Consider the following 11,857-nt stretch of genomic DNA (forward strand, 5'->3'; position numbering starts at 1 on the left):
CCATCTTGTTTTTCGGCCATTTTGTTTTTTTTTCACCAGGGATAAAATTTGACCAAGATTTAAATAGGTTTCGTGAAATCAAAAATGTTCCAGGTGCGATAGTTTTGCCAGGCCGTAGGGTGTCTCCCTGATGCGGAGCAGTTTTCCAAGATGATGTTCCGATCACTCCCCTATACATCATTTTTACACCCGAGACATTTTCTGGAAAAACAAAAATTTATATGGCGGCTATCTTGTTTTTCGGCCATTTTGTTTTTTTTTTCACCGGCGATAAAATTTGACCAAGATTTAAATAGGTTTCGTGAAATCAAAAATGTTCCAGGTGCGATAGTTTTGCCAGGCCGTAGGGTGTCTCCCTGATGCGGAGCAGTTTTCCAAGATGATGTTCCGATCACTCCCCTATACATCATTTTGACACCCGAGACATTTTCTGAAAAACAAAAATTTATATGGCGGCCATCTTGTTTTTCCGCCATTTTGTTTTTTTTTCACCGGCGATAAAATTTGACCAAGATTTAAATAGGTATTGTGAAAACAAAAAAGGTCCAGATGCGATAGTTTCGCCAAGCCGTATGGTGCCACTCTGATGCGGAGCAGCTTTCAAAGATCGAGAAATATTTCCATACTTTACAAGACATTCCGATTACAACCCTATACACAGTTATTTTCCCCGAGACATTTTCTGGAAAAGCAAAAATTTGTATGGCGGCCATCTTGTTTTTCGGCCATTTTGTTTTTTTTTTCACCAGGGATAAAATTTGACCAAGAATTAAATAGGTTTCGTGAAAACCAAAAAGTTCCAGGTGCGATAGTTTCGCCAGGCCGTAAGGTGTCTCCCTGATGCGGAGCAGTTTTCAAAGATCGAGAAGTATTTCCATACTCAACTTGAGGTTTTGATCACACCTCCTATACATCATTTTTACCCCCGAGGCATTTTCAGGAATATTGAAAAATTTGTATGGCGGCCATCTTGTTTTTCCGCCATTTTGATTTTTTATCACCAGCGATTGAATTTGACCAGGAATTTAGTAGGTTTAGTGGAAAAAAAAATGTTCTATGTTTGATAGTTTAGCCAGGCCATAGGGTGTCTCCCTGATGCGGAGCAGTTTTCGAAGATTGAGAACATTTTCCGTACTCGACAAGACACTCCGATTACATTCCCATACATCATTTTTACTTCCGAGACATTTTCTGGAAAAACAATTTTTTGTATGGCAGCCATCTTGTTTTTCCGCCATTTTGATTTTTTTTCACCCGCAATAGAATTTGACCAAGATTTAAATAGGTTTTGCGAAAATAAAATTGATCCAGCTATAATAGTTGCGCCAGGTCGTAGGGTCTCTCCCTGATGCGGAGCAGTTTTCCAAGATCTGGAAGTTTTCCCATACTCACCGGGAGGTCCCGATCACACCCCCCATACATCATTTTTACCCCCCGACGCTCCTTCTGGGAGAACAATTATGTCAGTGAGTCAGTCAGTCAATAGGTACATGGGTTTGTAGCTATATATAGTATAATAACTAGATTTCGCGTGGTTCGCTCGCAGCAAGCTGCTCGCGTGTCCTGTATTAGTTCGAAGCTTTGTATGGCGGCCATCTTGTTTTCGTGAAATCAAAAAAGTTCTAGGTGCTATAGTTTTGCCAGGCCGTAGGGTATCTCCCTGATGCGGAGCAGTTTTCCAAGATGACGTTCCGATCACACCCCAATACATCATTTTTACCTCGTGAGACATTTTCTGGAAAAACAAAAATTTGTATGGCGGCCATCTTGTTTTTCGGCCATTTTGTTTTTTTTTCACTGGCGATAAAATTTGACCTAGACTTTAATAGGCTTCGTGAAAACAAAAAAAATCCAGGTGCGATAGTTCCGCCAGGCTGTAGGGTGTCTCCCTGATGCGGAGCAGCTTATGAAGATCGAAAAGTATTTCCATACTCAACATGACATTCCGATTACACCCCCATACATTGTTTTTACCTGTAAGACATTTTTCTGAAAAAACAAAATTTTGTATGGCGGCCATCTTGTTTTTCCGCCATTTTGGTTTTTTTTCACCGGCGATTGGATTTGACCAAGATTTAAATACGTTGTGCGAAAAAATCATTGTTCCAGGTGCGATAGGTTAGCCAGGCCGTAGGGTGTCTCCCTGATGCGGAGCAGTTTTTCAAGATTGAGAAGTACTTTTATACTCAACAAGACGTTTCGATTACAATCCCATACACAGTTTTTACCCGCGAGACATTTTCTGGAAAAACAAAACTTTGTATGGCGGCCATCTTGTTTTTCCGCCATTTTGATTTTTTTCCACCGACAATTGAATTTGACCAAGATTTAAATAGGTTTCGTGAAAAAAGAATCGTTCCAGGTGCGATAGTTGCGCCAGACTGTAGGGCGTCTCCCTGATGCGGAGCAGTTTTCCAAGATCTGGAAGTTTTCCCATACTCACCGGGAGGTCCCGATCACACCCCCCATACATCATTTTGACCCCCCGATACTCCTTCTGGGAGAACAACCCTGTCAGTGAGTCAGTCAGTCAGTCAGTGAGTCAGTGGGTTTGTAGCTATATATACACTTCTCATCAAAAAAATCGAAACACTTCCGTTTTCATTGTTTCTGTCCGAATTTAACACAAAAAAGAATTCATACGATGAAAAAAAATACATAAATGTATAGCTGGCAGTTTGGCCATTACAGTAATAAGCGAAAATTCTAAATTCAAAATTAGAATTTCATTTGTTTATCTTATAAACGAAATGAATCACTGTTTTGAGACAAATGTGTGTTTAGGGTTGGAGTACATTTAGCGTTTAAAAACTAAAAATTGGCGCCTATCCTTAAACTTTTTGTTTTTTATTTCAATACTGTGACTTTGGGACGTCTGATAAAAGGTTTTTTTTTCTAAAACGTATGGATACTTCGCCCACAGAAGCCGCCCAAGTTGTGGCATTGCTGGATTCTGGCCTTAGTCAGCGTGTTGTGGCTGCAAGACTGCATCTAAGCCTGTCATCTGTTCATAGAGTCTATAAACGTTATCGGGAGACTGGTTTGTTCACGCGCCGTTCAGGATCTGGCAGGAATCGGGTCACTTCTGAGCGAGATGATCGATTTATTGTAACAACTTCTTTAAGAAATCGACGCCTTAACGCTTTTCAACTGCAGCAGCGGCTTCGTGTTGTACGAAGGGTGGCTGTAAGTGACTCTACAATTAGAAGAAGGTTGAAGGATCGTGGACTGGTACCGCATAAGCCAGCAAATGGGCCGAAATTAACTGCAGACCATCGAAGAGCGCGCCTTAACTTTGCACGTGAGCACCTAAATTGGTCATACCTACAGTGGAGCAAAGTTCTCTTTTCTGATGAGTGTAAAATTATGCTGTATGGTAACGACGGAAGGAACAAGGTCTACAGAAGAGACGGAGAACGCTATGCACAATGCTGCATTGAAGAAAAGGTCAGCTATGGTGGCGGTTCGTGGACGGTTTGGGGAGGAATCAGCGCCGACGGTAAGACAGAGCTTGCTTTCGTGTCTGGGCCACGTCTGCCTGCACTAAACTGTCATCGGTACGTCGAAGAGTGTCTCGAGCCTCATGTGATGCCCTATGCACATTTTATTGGCAACGGCTTCATATTCATGCACGACAATGCTAGGGCTCACACCGCGGGCGTCGTACGAGATTATCTTAACGAAGTCGATATCTCTATTATGGAATGGCCAGCAAGAAGCCCGGACATGAATCCCATTGAACATCTGTGGGATGAATTAAAGAGACGAATTCGAGCAAGAGATCCTGCCCCAGAAACACTTAGCCAGCTGCAAGATGCAATCCAAGAGGAATGGGACAATATACCACAGCATGTGATCGTGACTCTCATCCGATCGATGAAGAACCGTATGGAAGCAGTAATTAGAGCTCGGGGAGGGAATACAAGTTATTAAATAAACGTTTTTTAGCTTTTTTTTTTCATTTACGTGTGTTGTTTTATCCATTTCCTTTATACTCCATACGGAATAAAAATGACTCATTTAACAAAATACGAAACCTATGAAAAATTCATTTAAATTTAGAACATTAACATTAAGATTTGATAAGCTCATATTACTCACTATTAAACGACATTTAACATTTATTCCTAAATGTACACATTTTTCTGATAATCCTGACAAAACGTAAACTTGCAAGGTGTTTCGATTTTTTTGATGAGAAGTGTAGTATAACTAGATGGTGCTAAGTGCGCTCGCTGCTAAAGCAGCTTCGCGGGCGTTGTACGTGGATTGACGTTTTCGTATAGTTTGTTTCGCATCACAGATTTGTAATAACTATTAAGACAGACACAAAAAGAAATAAAAAAAATGTGTAGGATATTGTTGGTTTATTTTATGTTATCAAAAAATAAAAATATAAATTATATTCTCTCTCTCTCCCTTGCATTGTTCCCATATGGTGGTGGGCTCTTTTTTCCGAGTCTTTTCCTTCCACTTCGCTCTGTTGGATGTATCGTTTGCGGAAACATTGCAGGAACAAAGATCTTCTTTGATGACATCTGCTTCTTTGCCTTCTGTATTTCCTGTTAAAAATAAAATAATATTAATTTATTTATAATAACGTATATTTATAATAACGTATAGATATAATATCCTTTTCTTAGTCGATAGCGATACGTTTTTGCCAAAGTGGTCGTGGTCGTCATGTAACGTAACATAACATAACATAACAAATACTTTATTGCACAAACAGGAAAAAACAAAAAACAAAACAAAAGAGAAATAGAATTAGTACAATAGGCGGCCTTATTGCTAAGTAGCAATCTCTTCCAGGCAACCTTTAAGTACAGGAGATATTGAATATTAAGTAACGTACCTAGATTCTTGTCACTATCACTATTGATTGCTGGCTGTCACACTGCTGCATTCATTGAAGAAGCTACCGACATCAGGCTTGGTTGATATAATAGTATTGTATTAATAATCTCCTACGCAGTTTTTTGCCTTCTGCATTTCCTATAAATAAAATACATATTAAATATTATATAATTAAATATTATATATAATTTCTTTTCCTTGGTCGATAGCGATACGTCTTTGTTAAAATAGTCGTGGTCGTCATGTAACGTACCTCGATATCTTGTAACTTTTGATTGCTGGCTGTCACACTGCTGCGTGCATTGAAGAACTTCAGGCTTGGTCGATTTTATTCTATTGCAATCATAATCTCCTACACAGTTTATTGCACTCTGCATTTCCTGTGAATAAAATATACAGGGTGTTAGTGACATTGTAACGAATACTGATGGGGATGATTCAGACCATGATTCTGAGTTCATATCAAGTGGAATTTTCCGTCGCAAAATTCATGATTTTTTTTTAGTTATTTTAAATTATTTTCAATTCTATACTTTTGCGATGAAAAATTCCACTTGATATTAACTCAGAATAATCAGGTGAATCATCCCCCTCTGTATTCGGTACGATGTCACTTACACCCCGCACAAGTACATACTGTAGCCATACAAGTAGGTAAGGGTGTTAGTGACACCGTAACAAATACTGAGGAGGATGATTCAGACCATAATTCTGAGTTGAAATCAAGTGGAATTTTCCGTCGCAAAATTCATGATTTTTTTTTAGTTATTTTAAATTATTTTCAATTCTATACTTTTGCGACGGAAAATTCCACTTGATATCATCTCATAATCATGGTCTCAATCATCCCTCAAAGTTTTCGTTACGATGTCACTAACACCCTGTATATTACATTTTTTTTCCTTAGTCTATAGCGATACGTTTATGTCAAAGTGGTCGTGATCGTCATGTAACGTACCTCGACATCTTGTTACTTTTGATTGCTGGCTGTCACACTGCTGCATTCTTTGAATGAGCGGCCAACATCAGGCTTGGTTTATATAATACTATTGTATTAATGATCTCCTACGCAGTTTTTTGCCTTCTGCATTTCCTGTAAATAAAATATATAATTAAATATTATATGTAATTTATTTTCCTTAGTCGATAGCAATACGTTTTTGCCAAAATAGTTGTGGTCGTCATGTAACGTACCTCGATATCTTGTTACTTTTGATTGCTGGCTGTCACACTGCTGCATTCATTGAAGGAGCTGGCAACATCAGGTTTGGTTTATATAATACTTTTGTATTAATGATCTCCTACGCAGTTTTTTGCCTTCTGCATTTCCTGTAAATAAAATATATAATTTATTTTCCTTAGTCGATAGCGATACGTTTTTGCCAAAATAGTCGTGGTCGTCATGAAACGTACCTCGATATCTTGTAACTTTTGATTGTTGGCTGTCACACTGCTGCATTCATTGAAGGGGCTGCTGACTTCAGGCTTGGTCGATTTTATTCTATTGCAATCATAAACTCCTACACAGTTTATTGCCATCTGCATTTCCTGTAAATAAAATATATATATATTTTTTTTCCTTAGTCTATAGCGATACGTTTTTGCCAAAATAGTCGTGGTCGTCATGAAACGTACCTCGATATCTTGTAACTTTTGATTGCTGGCTGTCACACTGCTGCATTCATTGAAGGGGCTGCTGACTTCAGGCTTGGTCGATTTTATTCTATTGCAATCATGAACTCCTACACAGTTTATTGCCATCTGCATTTCCTGTAAATAAAATATATATTATTTTTTTTCCTTAGTCTATAGCGATACGTTTTTGCCAAAGTGGTCGTGATCGTCATTTAACGTACCTCAATATCTTGTTACTTTTGATTGCTAGCTGTGACACTGCTGCATTCATTGAAATAGCGGCCAACATCAGGCTTGGTAGTACTATTGTATTAAAATCTCCTACGCAGTTTTTAGCATTGTGCATTTCCTGTTAAAAAAAATTAATGTTAATTTATATATATTAACTTTTATTTATAAATATATACATATATATATTAGGTGATTTCCAAACTACCCAGGAGGTACACCCAGTAGCTCGCTTTTTTTCATGTGGTTCCCCCGCTAATCGAGGCCGCATCCACCTACTTATATGAGAAGTAGGTTCTATCTAATGAGTTAGCAATAGTCATTCAATAAGCAGAGAAATGTGAAAGAAAAAGCAATTTTTAGCTAAGGAATTTAAAATAAAAAGCAATTTTCAGCAATTAGCATGCAATAAGCAAAGCAATTACTCAGTAATTGTCAAACATAAGCGAGTTGTATAATTTAAAGATATTATTGACAATAACAAACACGTACCGAGTTTGTTAATACTTACATTGAGTTATCATCGCTAAGTTGACCAAATTATTAGTACAGGTTATCACATTCAATAAATGAAAATATGTGTTTTTATCAATTGTAACAATGCTTGCATGACCTAACCAACCGTTGGTGTTGTGGACGCCAATCTTCAAGAGACAAGTGGACGGGTGTGAGGAAAACTGGCAAGATGAACACGTCGGTGTGGGTGCGACTGGTGCACGGGAGAGAAGTGGAGCTAGTTGGCAGATGGAATTAGGCATCACTCTCTTGCTTCAGTTAAGTTCCACTCAGATCAGGTGGGTTGTCGCATGGATGAACATCGCATGGATTGGAGTAATTCGGAGTAGAACTGTCCATGTTGTTCCCTTCATCGTAGGCACTTCAGTGGACTGTGGATCGATCAACAATAGTTACGTGAGTTGGCTGTCAAACCGATATGACGTGCCAGCCGAATCTAGCGACCAGGTATGCAGGGGATGGAGGTATCCTGTGGAGTAATCATATCAGCAAAGGTGAAAATGTCGATTGGGAGTGAAATGGAGGGAGAAGGAGAGCTGCAGTCAGCGGTCACGATCTTGCTGTAGATAGACTACATGCTCAGTTTACGTGTAGATGTAACTGTTCGAAGTTAATTGAAAACGATCGATATGCAAATTCCTGTTTAATGAAACAAGTAATAAATGAACAGGCAGGTGTTTTTTCGGTATTTAAACGCTAAAACCGTTGTTTGTTTATTAATTAGCAGTGGTATGATGAATTCTTGGATACTGATAAATGCTAATAAGCTAAGTATTTAAAACAAAATCACATTCAGAAGCACTAAAAACACATTAAATTAAAGAACGAAATAATACCGTATGAAATATTATTTAATATAATATAAAGGATGGAAAGAAGAAATGACAAGAATGCTATTTAACGTGACATGGCTCTAACCAGATCCACTGGAAAACATAAAACAATATAAAACCTAAGTTTTAGTTTAGCTCATACACGATATTATGTTTTTTGAGGAACCGTCTCATGCGAAACAGTGTTCTATTGAAAAGTATTGCAAGAAGAAATGCAAAGAACACAATTTAGCGTGACATAGCTCTAACCAGATCCACTGGAAAACATAAAATCATGTAAAACCCTAAGTTTTTGTTTAGCTCATACACGATATTATGTTTTTTGAGGAACCGTCTCATGCGAAACAGTGTTCTATTGAAAAGTATTGCAAGAAGAAATGCAAAGAACACAATTTAGCGTGACATAGCTCTAACCAGATCCACTGGAAAACATAAAATCATGTAAAACCCTAAGTTTTTGTTTAGCTCATACACGATATTATGTTTTTTGAGGAACCGTCTCATGCGAAACAGTGTTCTATTGAAAAGTATTGCAAGAAGAAATACAGAAAACACCATTTAGCGTGACATAGCTCTAACCAGATCCACTGGAAAACATAAAACCATGTAAAACCCTAAGTTTTTGTTTAGCTCATACACGATATTATGTTTTTTGAGGAACCGTGTCATGCGAAACAGTGTTCTATTGAAAAGTATTGTAAGAAGAAATGCAAAGAACACAATTTAGCGTGACATAGCTCTAACCAGATCCACTGGAAAACATAAAACCATGTAAAACCCTAAGTTTTAGTTTAGCTCATACACGATATTATGTTTTTTGAGGAACCGTGTCATGCGAAACAGTGTTCTATTGAAAAGTATTGTAAGAAGAAATGCAAAGAACACAATTTAGCGTGACATAGCTCTAACCAGATCCACTGGAAAACATAAAACCATGTAAAACCTAAGTTTTTGTTTAGATCATACACGATATTATGTTTTTTGAGGAACCGTCTCATGCGAAACAGTGTTCTATTGAAAAGTATTGCAAGAAGAAATACAGAAAACACCATTTAGCGTGACATAGCTCTAACCAGATCCACTGGAAAACATAAAACCATGTAAAACCCTAAGTTTTTGTTTAGCTCATACACGATATTATGTTTTTTGAGGAACCGTGTCATGCGAAACAGTGTTCTATTGAAAAGTATTGTAAGAAGAAATGCAAAGAACACAATTTAGCGTGACATAGCTCTAACCAGATCCACTGGAAAACATAAAACCATGTAAAACCCTAAGTTTTTGTTTAGCTCATACACGATATTATGTTTTTTGAGGAACCGTGTCATGCGAAACAGTGTTCTATTGAAATGTATTGTAAGAAGAAATGCAAAGAACACAATTTAGCGTGACATGGCTCTAACCAGATCCACTGGAAAACATAAAACCATATAAAACCTAAGTCTTAGTTTAGCTCATACACGATATTATGTTTTTTGAGGAACCGTCTCATGCGAAACAGTGTTCTATTGAAAAGTATTGTAAGAAGAAATGCAAAAAACACCATTTAGCGTGACATAGCTCTAATCAGATCAACTGGAAAACATAATACCTTATAAAACCTAAGTTTTTGTTTAGATCATACACGATATTATGTTTTTTGAGGAACCGTCTCATGCGAAACAGTGTTCTATTGAAAAGTATTGTATGAAGAAATGCAAAAAACACCATTTAGCGTGACATAGCTCTAACCAGATCCACTGGAAAACATAATAATACCTTATAAAACCTAAGTTTTTGTTTAGATCATACACGATATTATGTTTTTTGAGGAACCGTCTCATGCGAAACAGTGTTATATTGAAAAGTATTGCAAGAAGAAATGCAAAGAACACAATTTAGCGTGACATGGCTTTAACCAGATCCACTGGAAAACATAAAACCATGTAAAACCCTAAGTTTTAGTTTAGCTCATACACGATATTATGTTTTTTGAGGAACCGTCTCATGCGAAACAGTGTTCTATTGAAAAGTATTGCAAGAAGAAATGCAAAGAACACAATTAAGCGTGACATGGCTTTAACCAGATCCACTGGAAAACATAAAACCATATAAAACCTAAGTTTTAGTTTAGCTCATACACGATATTATGTTTTTTGAGGAACCGTCTCAACAGTGTTCTATTGAAAAGTATTGGAAGGAGAAATGCAAAGAACACAATTTAGCGTGACATAGCTCTAACCAGATCCACTGGAAAACATAAAACCATGTAAAACCCTAAGTTTTAGTTTAGCTCATACACGATATTATGTTTTTTGAGGAACCGTCTCATGCGAAACAGTGTTCTATTGAAAAGTATTGTAAGGAGAAATGCAAAGAACACAATTTAGCGTGACATAGCTCTAACCAGATCCACTGGAAAACATAAAACCATGTAAAACCCTAAGTTTTAGTTTAGTTCATACACGATATTATGTTTTTTGAGGAACCGTCTCATGCGAAACAGTGTTCTATTGAAAAGTATTGTAAGAAGAAACGCAAAGAACACAATTTAGCGTGACATAGCTCTAACCAGATCCACTGGAAAACATAATACCTTATAAAACCTAAGTTTTTGTTTAAATCATACACGATATTATGTTTTTTGAGGAATCGTCTCATGCGAAACAGTGTTCTATTGAAAAGTATTGTAAGAAGAAATGCAAAAAACACCTTTTAGAGTGACATAGCTCTAACCAGATCCACTGGAAAACATAATACGTTATAAAACCTAAGTTTTTGTTTAGATCATACACGATATTATGTTTTTTGAGGAACCGTGTCTTTTTTTTTTTTTTTTTTTTTTTTGACGTGACTTATTGTAGATTTGCCGCAGATGGCATTAACTACTTGGCCGGAAGGAGGAACCGTGTCATGCGAAACAGTTTTCTATTGAAAATTAATGTAAGAAGAAATGCAAAGAACACAATTTAGCGTGACATGGCTCTAACCAGATCCACTGGAAAACATAAAACCATATAAAACCTAAGTTTTAGTTTAGCTCATACACGATATTATGTTTTTTGAGGAACCGTCTCATGCGAATCAGTGTTCTATTGAAAAGAATTGTAAAAAGAAATGCAAAAAACACTATTTAGCATGACATAGCTCTAACCAGATCCACTGGAAAACATAAAACCATGTAAAACCCTAAATTTTAGTTTAGCTCATACACGATATTATGTTTTTTGAGGAACCGTCTCATGCGAAACAGTGTTATATTGAAAAGTATTGTAAGAAGAAATGCAAAAAACACCATTTAGCGTGACATAGCTCTAACCAGATCCACTGGAAAACATAAAACCATGTAAAACCCTAAGTTTTTGTTTAGTTCATACACGATATTATGTTTTTTGAGGAACTGTCTCATGCGAAACAGTGTTCTATTGAAAAGTATTGTAAGGAGAAATGCAAAGAACACAATTTAGCGTGACATAGCTCTAACCAGATCCACTGGAAAACATAAAACCATATAAAACCTAAGTTTTAGTTTAGCTCATACACGATATTATGTTTTTTGAGGAACCGTCTCATGCGAAACAGTGTTCTATTGAAAAGTAATGTAAGAAGAAATGCAAAGAATACTATTTAGCGTGACATAGCTCTAACCAGATCCACTGGAAAACATAAAACCTTGTAATCCCTAAGTTTTTATTCTGCACTTACTATATATATTATATTATCTTTGTATATTCATGGTAAGTTGGATTTACTGTAGGTGTATGCAAATTAATAACAAGCATAGTTGTTTGTTATTTGCGTCATTATAA

General features: G+C 36.9%; 1 long non-coding RNA gene across 2 annotated transcripts; it reads right to left on the reverse strand.

Moving 5' to 3' along the window:
* Positions 1–4,959: 4,959 nt before the first annotated feature.
* On the reverse strand, positions 4,960–6,947 carry LOC126380953 (uncharacterized). Of its 2 annotated transcripts, XR_007568594.1 has the most exons (7): positions 6,714–6,947; positions 6,493–6,627; positions 6,271–6,405; positions 6,052–6,186; positions 5,816–5,950; positions 5,111–5,237; positions 4,960–4,995 (listed from the first exon to the last, which is right to left on the reverse strand). It is a non-coding gene; the product is annotated as an uncharacterized LOC126380953 (long non-coding RNA). The 2 variants fall into 2 exon arrangements; XR_007568595.1 differs by lacking the exon at positions 6,052–6,186.
* Positions 6,948–11,857: the final 4,910 nt, after the last annotated feature.

Source organism: Pectinophora gossypiella, unplaced genomic scaffold (genome assembly GCF_024362695.1).
Source record: "Pectinophora gossypiella unplaced genomic scaffold, ilPecGoss1.1 Pgos_32, whole genome shotgun sequence".
Lineage (NCBI taxonomy): Eukaryota > Metazoa > Arthropoda > Insecta > Lepidoptera > Gelechiidae > Pectinophora > Pectinophora gossypiella.